Below are 9,111 nucleotides of genomic sequence, written 5' to 3' on the forward strand. Positions count from 1 at the left end.
GGGGCGGGGTGGAGAGCAAGCTTTCTTGTGACTCCCTTAAGGAGTCTCAGTCATGAGGGCTTCACTAATCCTATTCATGATGGCTCTACGTTTATGACCTCACGTAATTCTAATTATCTCCCAAATGCCCATCTCCTAATACAATCACATTGTGGGGTAGGTTTTCAAAATATTAGTTGGGGGGAGGGACATAGACATTCAGTCCATAACATAAGTAACGATTGCCCCTCTGGGGTATGCAGTCTTTCCATTGCTATGACAGCAGTAGCCATATATTCAAACCTGTGAACTGCATTCCAAACCTGAAGCCACTAAAGAATCACGGGACACAGGAATGAAAGGTTCCAGGTTTACACACTGCTTGCCGCTTGGGGCCTGCCAATCGCAGTTACTCTTTTACCTCTTGGCTATGTTGAACAGCAAAATTGTACTCAAAAATGATACATAACAGAATTGAACTTGCCAACTCTCTCTTCATATAGATCAGTTGTATTTTGCACTGTTACAAAAGGGACCGACCATACCTTTCTAGTGTCTGTACCATATTTGTGGGAGGGTTCACGCCCAAAGTAGCAAGGCCACCTCTGACCTGTTCTCCCTTTTCTTACTTGCTCCTGTCTTTTTATAGTCATGTGTTCTTTTTCTTTTTTTTTAAATTATGCTAGGGGCGCCTGGGTGGCTCAGCCGGTTAAGCGTCCGACTTCGACTCAGGTCACGAACTCGAGGTCCGTGAATTCGAGCCCCGTGTCGGGCTCTGGGCTGATGGCTCAGAGCCTGATGGCTCAGAGCCTGGAGCCTGCTTCCGGTTCTGTGTCTTTCTCTCTCTGACCTTCCCCCGTTCATGCTCTGTCTCTCTCTGTCTCAAAAATGAATAAACGTTAAAAAAAATTAAAAAAAAATAAATAAAAATAAAATTATGCTAAAAATTACACAACATGAAATTTACTATTTTAGCCATTTCAAGTGTACCTTCCAGGGGCATTTAGTACATTCATGTTGCTGTGCCGCTGTCATCACCAGAACTCTTTTCATCTTGGGAAACTGAAACTTTGTACCCATTAAACAATAACTCCCCATTTTCTCCTCCCCTAGCCTCTGGCAATCACCATTTCACTTTCTGTCTCTAGAATTTGATTTCTCTAGGAACTTCATATAAGTAGAATCGTACCATTTTTATCCTTTTGTGACTAGTTTATTTCACTTATGTCACATGGTTTTAAGGTCCAATCATGCATCAGAATTTCCTTCCCTTTTAAGGTTGAATAATAGTCCACTATATATGTGAAGCACATTTTGTTTACCTGTTCATCTGTCAATGGACACGTGGATTGTTTTCACTTTTTGGCGATTGTGAAGCATGCTACCATAAACATGGGTGTTCAAATATCCGAATCTCTACTTCCAATTCTTTTGGGCCTATACCCAGAAGTGGAATTTCTGGATCATATGTTAATTCTGTGTTCAATTTTGGGGGGAGCCCCATACAATTTTTCCATAGTAGCTGCACCATTTGACATTCCCATCAGCAATGCACAGAGGCTCCAATTCCTTTACTAAGGCCATGTGTTCCTTTATGCCATTTCACCTCCCTTAAATCAAAAACTTCCTCTTCTGTGGCACATTTTAGGTCTACCTTAAGTATAGTGTGACCAAAGAAAAATATTAAGATAGGTGTCAGAATAAGATTCAACTTGAACATTCCATGGGACTAAGAAAAGATCTGTGTAATACACACTTTTGCTAGGCACGTGGAAAGCCCTAATCCCCCTTTATTCCAAGGAGAAGCTTGATCCCTTCTAGCTGGAGAGATTTAATAGGTGTTAAAATGACTGAGATTTGAGCTTGAGGAATTACAGAATTTTAACACATAGCATGAAACATCTAACACAGACATACTTAAAGATTCTATACAACACAGGAGGGGGTAATGGGGAATAAAGAGCCAGCAAAAATAAATCCCTTGCATGGCATTAAAAGAAGGGCTGGAGAACTATTTCCAAGATGATGTGTGCCAAATCATACAGTAAATGGGAACGGGGCTGGAAAGAGCTTTTCGATATACCCTCTAGTTCTTATTCTATTTGCACATGTAGTCTAGAAGCTAGGGAAACTAAATTTAATAAGAGGATGTGACTACTTTTGGAGAAGAATGGGTTTGGGGACATCATAGTCTACTCAGCTCGAGAGTCTGTGACAATGGGGAAAGTGGTTTGCAAAGCTTGACATCAGGTGTCTGACGACTACTAGAATAGAACCAGTCTTCTGGAAATAGGGCAAGTTGCACTGTATTTAGGGAAGGGCTTAAGACAAAGACATTCTAATCTCGGATAACGTATAGTAGAATCCAACTTCGAGAGAGAGTGCCTAAAATGTCAGGATGAAACTTCTAAGTATGCCACTGAGTGAACTTCTACCGGGGAGTCTGGCCAAGTTTTCATGTCCTAGTACAGAAAGAGTGCATGCTCTAATATAAAAGCCCCACAATTAAAGTCACCAAGAGAGAGCTGGTGTCTCACCAACCAGGATCCACACAGCAAATCTCGCGGCCCCCACTCATTTATCTCCCTGCTCCAGGAAGAGGAAGAATGATGATATGGATTCTCCTGCTCTAGCATTTTCAAGACCCTTCTTTGGTGGACAAATATCGGTGCAGCTTCCTTTACAGTTGTTCTATGTATTGCTCTACTATTTCTGGCTTGGGAAGGCTCAGTGGCTTATCCCTGTCATTTATTTATCTCAGTTGAATCTCTACATATCTTATCAGTTTTTATTTCTATAGGTTTTATTCCAAGTTCATTTTCCCCAAATTTGATTGACTCGGGTACTGCTATTTTATCTCATTACTTTGATATGCACGGTGTACTTTTTCGGAGGTAGCCTCCACCTAATTTAGTTGTAAGATAAAGCACCCCTGCTCAAAAGAGACAATCACTGTAGTGAACCCTCACATTACCTGTTATTTGCCAGAAATTAACCTTTGGAACAAAATGCGTTCTCTTCAATCAGCAGGTCTCTTTGGCGGCCCCACTGCACACGTGCGCTATGCTTTAAAAGCAGATTAGAATTGACAACAATTAGTCACATGTCTGAATCTTTGATGGAAATAAAAATGAGTTCCTGTGCACAGGAAGTCCAAAATTCATCTCTCTTTCGCCTAAGGTTTTCTTGCTTCAATATCAGTTATCAGTTTAATATAATATTGTTGACTTAACAATGATGTATTTCAAGCTGAAGGCAGAAATGAATTTTGCATTAATAAATTGTTTTGAGATGGATTCAAAGAGTATTTCATTATATAAGAAGGGCAGCTATAAAACATGTTTGGTGGTCTTTCCATCATTACTACCTGTGGCCCATTTGTGGAGATGACATTTATCAGCATGACAGGGAATATTAAGCAAGTGATAGACAGTTATTAGCTGAAGTCCTGATATATTTACACCATGGGAAAATGCACTTGGTATTTTCTTTCTGGCAACTGGTCTGCTGTTCATAATTTGATGGAAAATTGATTAATCACACATTTAACTCAATGCAAGATCTTCTGCACTGTAATAAATTATGGCCATTAATCAATAAGTACAAAGTAATTCCAAGAGTCTGGAGACATGCTGGTTTCTAATAGAAAAACTTGCACTTAGGCCTTCCTGCCAGTGACCACTTCATCTGAGGTATTTTGCACCTGCCTCAATCCAATTAGATGACATAATTAATGAACCTCAATGCTCTTGATAATTTGTTATACAAAAGAAAGAATGTTTTGGCACATCCATTAAAACCTGATGTACAACACTTTGCAGAAAAGGGAAAAAAAATTGGCAAACCAAAGCAACAGAGGGGCTTATGCTGGGAATCTTGGAGTTCAAGTGTAAATGTGGGAAGCCGCATTCTCACTTCATGTTGGGTGAAGATTCGGTTGCATTTGTTAAAAGATCCAGTGAGGTCGTTTTTTGGTTTTTGTTTTTTTTTCCATTAGAAAAGTGAACACTGCCTGTGTGCAAAGTTTCATGCCATCTTGTTTCTTTTATGACAAATTAAATGGTATGATTAGAATAAGTATTCAGGAAGTATTGTTTCAGAGGCAATCTAATAAATGTTTCCTTGGTTAAGTATCAGTTACAGTTTTACATATCACAGCCATTCTGCACCTGTTTTATGCAGCTAACAATAGGCCTCTCCATAGATTTTAGTGAGAGAAAGCCTGGGAAGATAAAAAGAAAACCCGTTTGCAGCTAATTCTGTCACTAGGAAACGCCAGGAGTAGATTGTGTTTAGAGACTTTGAAAAACAATTAGCTATGGATTATAGGACCAAAAGCCCTTTCCTAACTGTACCTGGAAAATAGTTTGCCCGTTTAATGCCTTCTAAGCTGTCACTGAGCTTGAACTTCAGTCCTAGTGATTAATGAAAAGCTGCAGGGCACAGCTAGAAGCTAAAGTCTCAATTATGAAAAAGCAGTAACTAGTTTAATGTGCTGATGCTTTTATACTTAAAGTGACAGCTATGAAAAATGGCAATATTTCCAATCATGCTTTAATAATTTATCATTCATTTATTGGCATGTCCAATGTGCTTTACTCCCACTGTTCTTTTTCTCTTTCTGGGCTCCCGGTGTTATGGCACTGAAGAACACTGTGGGTCTGGTTCCTCAAAAAGCAGACCGTCTTTTTTGGAAGCTAAGCCTCTAACCACGGAAGTTTATGTCTGTCTGTCTGTCTAACTATCTATCTACCCATCTATCATCTATCGATCTGTGTAATTTCCAATTAGTGCCACAATATAGCACTTGAGTTTTCGGAAAGGGCATAGGCTAGTGACCCTGTCTACTTCTGGAACCAAAGGCCACCTTAATTCCTGACAGACACCTTGGATTATACGCCTTTGGTTGAAATAGAAACTAGACAAGGGGGCATGGAAGAATTGCTTAAGTCTACCTGTGCCAAAGGGAAGTCACTGCAGATGTGCACACAGTGGGCAAGTATAAGCAGATTATAGGGCAGCAAATGAGCAGAGGGAAGACAGACCACACTTTTGCAGGCAACCGTATCAATATCTTGTAAAATTATTTAGCTTTTTAATAGTTTATTTACTTATTTTGAGAGAGTGAGTAAAGAGAGAGGGAGAGAGAGAGAGAATCCCAAGCAGGCTCTGCACCATCGGCACAGAGCCCGATGCAGGGCTCAAATTCACAAACCGTTAGATCATGACCCGAGCTGAAATCAAGAGTCGGATGCTTAACCAGCCGAGCCATCCAGGGACCCTTAAAATTATTTAGTTTTAAGTTTATAGTTTGAATTTCAACAATCAAGCAATAAAATGTCTATAGTCATTCCCTTGATATAGTTTTTTTAGATTATGTATTAGACTGTTTAGTGTAGTTATGCAGAACTTAGCATAGAACCTGGTGCAGCACCTGATGAGTGAACGAAAGAAGAAATGAATTTATTTAATTCATTAAATAAATGGGCTGTTTATTTAGTTTCAAGTAAATTTCTGAAGTGCTCTGAGAATCCACTGTACGGTCAAACACAAATGTACAAAAGGAGACTTCAAGGAGTTTGCAAACCACAATTTTATTTGTATTTCAAACTGAGTATCTTTATTGATTGGGTGGCATGATAATTTTCACTCTCCTTACGTGGAATAAAGGCACAAATAAAAATATTCCGTCGTTCTTAAATTGCAACTGGCTAGGATTTTGCTGAAATTGATTTTAAACAGCAGAATAGATTGCTGGTATTCATTAAATACTAATAAACTGTATAGATCATGTGTAAACATCGCCTCAGGTTCATTTTCAGTCTAGAGGCTTTCCTTTCCTTCTATTTTATTTTTTATTTTATTTTATTTTATTTTTTTTAATGTTTATTTACTTTTGACAGACAGAGAGAGCATAAGTGGGGGAGGGGCAGAGAGAGAGGGAGATACAGAATCTGAAGCAGGCTCCAGGCTCTGAGCTGTCAGCACAGAGCCCAACACGGGGCTCAAACTCATGAACCACGAATGACACATGACCTGAGCCGAAGCCGGACACTTAACCAACTGAGCTACCCAGGTGCCCCTATATCTCTCTATTTTAAAGTAAAAAATGTATATAAAGCAAATTGTAGGAGCAATTTTGGAGAGAATAGGGAAAAAAACATAATTTACATATATGTTTCTTATAATCTGATATGAGCAATGTATTCTGGTTTCTTTAATTACTATCACCAGCAGTGCTAAGTACCAGGTCTCTAAGACTTCAGATCCCCAATTGTAAAGGAATAGATCGACAAGCAAGGTCATAAAACTCAAGTTTCAAAGCAGGTGGCAGTTTTAGTAGTATGATATTCAGGAACCACTTTTGACTAAAATGGGCTTAATGTACTTCCTTCTTGTTTGTCCCTGTAGAAGGCCAATTCTGACCCATAGAAGTGGTACTGCTTGCCAGATCTTAATGTGTTCATTTTTTGCTGAGCTGTTAGGATGTTTTTTGAGTCCAGTGATAGGAGTGGTCTACATTGTTATTTCTTTGGTAAGTAAGGAACTGTGTTTGATCTGCTCCTATAAGTAAAGCAGACAGATGCTAACCTGTTCACAGGATAGAACTTATCAAACCGTAAAAGTAAAACTGGGGACTGGGTTGAAAACCTAATTTTAAATCCAGCAGGTTATAGATATTTCTTTAGATAAAAGACCAAAGGCAGAGTTTTTATTCAGAGACAAGGATATTTAATGCATTTTGAAAAAGTATAATGCAACAATATCATTATAAGGAAAATCATGTCCCTTTTGGGCAGTTATATTTAGCCATATGCAGAAGCCAACAACATTGGTCAATTTTACATGGCACTGGTCAATTGATTAATTTTCTTTTTGATAGTTTTTTTCCCTGTGAAAGTTTGGCTAAGAGAATATGAGCTCATGGTTATTCCATTGACCGTGACTCTGAGTTTGTGTAAATAGCTTGTTGGACTATCTTTACTATGATCTCATAAGCGTTTTACTTATTTTTTTAATTGAAATTCTTCAAGGAAAAAATTACTTTATTGTTGCAGCTCTAGGTTATTCCCTTATCAACCTCTCCTTTTCCATGTTTTTAAATATAATTTATTGTCAAATTGATCTACATATAACACCCAGTGCTCATCCCAACAAGTGCCCTCCTCAGTGCCCATCACCCACTTTCCCTTCTCCCCCATTCCCCATCAATCCTCAGTTTGTTCTCTGTCCTTAAGAGTCTCTTATGGTTTGTCTCCCTCCCTCTCTGTTTGCAATTAACCAGTACAGTATAACTCTCAGTCCATCTTTTCATATCTAGGTATGCTTCCCTGGATTTGGCATTTTTTAAGGACAACTTTCTTCTATTTAACTTATCTAATAGCTTTTTTTGCAAAATGCTTCAAATCACATTCCAGGATTATTCTTAAGTTTGAAGGTGATCGTTCTCTTTAGGCCTTTATTTTGGTTCCGGTCCATTCCTTGAGCAAAATTTGTCCGAGAGCTTTGATAAGGTCCTATTTCCCTGCTGTTTTCTCCAAACCTCTAGGAATTTGCTAGCAGATTGAAATGCAGCATGGGTGTTTGCTGCCTGTTATTCTCTGTAGACCCTGGTCCAGGTATCTGCCCACTGACATTTTCTCACTCACATGTATGGGTGTATACACACATTACTCACGCACATACATAGAAACACATCCCATACATCTCGCACATACACGTACATCCACACACACATATACACAAACCCCACACCATTTTGGATGTGAATAAAATTTCAATTCTTTAATCAAAGCTATCAAACTCCCCCCCCCATATTCTAATCTTGTCCCATACAGATTTTAAAGCTTATATATTTCTTTAAATAGCTACATAGCTTCTCCTTTGAAGAAAGGAAAAAAAAAAGAGTAGTTTAAACCTAGTTTCTTGGAGCACAGTGATGGAATACATATTCCTTGGGTGGCAAAAAACAGCTCTAGGCTCTTTGGTGAGGACGACATGATCCCATCATGGACCTTTAGGAAGTTTTGGAATTTTCAATTAAACTGCTCCATCTAGGGGTAGTTTCCCCAAAGCTATGGGGGCAGTTTGCCCAGATCCTTTTTTGCACGAGGTCAGACCAGGTTAAGATGTGGGAGCAGTGCCAGGAGCTTGGGCTATTAGGTCCAGCTGTATGATTTTATCTTATGCATCTGTCTTGTAGGGTCACTCCACCAACCTTTATTCTGATAGATACGTCCTAACAGTTTTCCTCTGGGGACTATCTAAACTATCATCATAGGTTTCAATTTTAGAATATTTTTAGCTGACATCTCTCAACATTTCAGGTGGTGTATGTATGTGAACTTATGGTTTTCATTTCATAATAACGATATAACAATAATGTTGGTGGTAATGATTATGATCATGACAATTGCTGACATTTATCGAACGCTTTCCAATATATTTGTATATATTATTCTGTTAACCGTATATTAATTTATTCAAATGTCACCACAACCCTGTGAAGTAGCTATTATCCCCCTCATATAAATGGGGAAACTGATGCATAAAGAGTTTAAATATTAACTTTATACAACTGGTAAATGATAGATCTGGGATTTGCATGTAGTTGGTCCTACTCCAGTGTTCACTTTTAATTGCTATGATATATGTATTCTAATTAGTATGAACAACTTTCTATTTTATAGCTTGGATGAAACATAGGAGAGATGAGGTCACTGCAAAATAGTTGCAATGATGAGGTCTCTAGCAACTGAAGATTTTATACAAACCCTTATTTATCAGGGTGCCTGACTGGCTCAGTTGGTAGAGCATGTGACTCTTGATCTTGGGGTCATGAGTTCAAGTCCCATGTTGGGCGTAGAGCTTAGTTAAAAAAAAATAATATTTTAAAAAATAAATCAAGAAATACTTATTTAAAAAAAAAACCCTTTCTTCCATAATCTCTCCTTTCCACACATAGCCCATTTTGCACTGATTCTTTTTCTGTTGATCATAAATAATAAAATGGAGAGAGGAAATTCATCACAAGTTTCATGATGATGTCTCTTAGTAGCTGGGAAATGCTGCTCAGACCCCGGTGACAACCATGTTTTCATTTCTGTACCATTCATTTTATCCCCCTCACTC

At 38.5% G+C, this 9,111-nt stretch overlaps 1 non-coding gene across 1 annotated transcript; it reads left to right on the plus strand.

The window, feature by feature from the left end:
• Nucleotides 1-8,769: 8,769 nt before the first annotated feature.
• TRNAK-CUU lies at nucleotides 8,770-8,842 on the plus strand. Its single transcript has one exon. It is a non-coding gene; the product is annotated as a tRNA-Lys (tRNA).
• Nucleotides 8,843-9,111: the final 269 nt, after the last annotated feature.

This window comes from Lynx canadensis, chromosome C2, assembly GCF_007474595.2.
Source record: "Lynx canadensis isolate LIC74 chromosome C2, mLynCan4.pri.v2, whole genome shotgun sequence".
Taxonomy (NCBI): Eukaryota; Metazoa; Chordata; class Mammalia; order Carnivora; family Felidae; genus Lynx; species Lynx canadensis.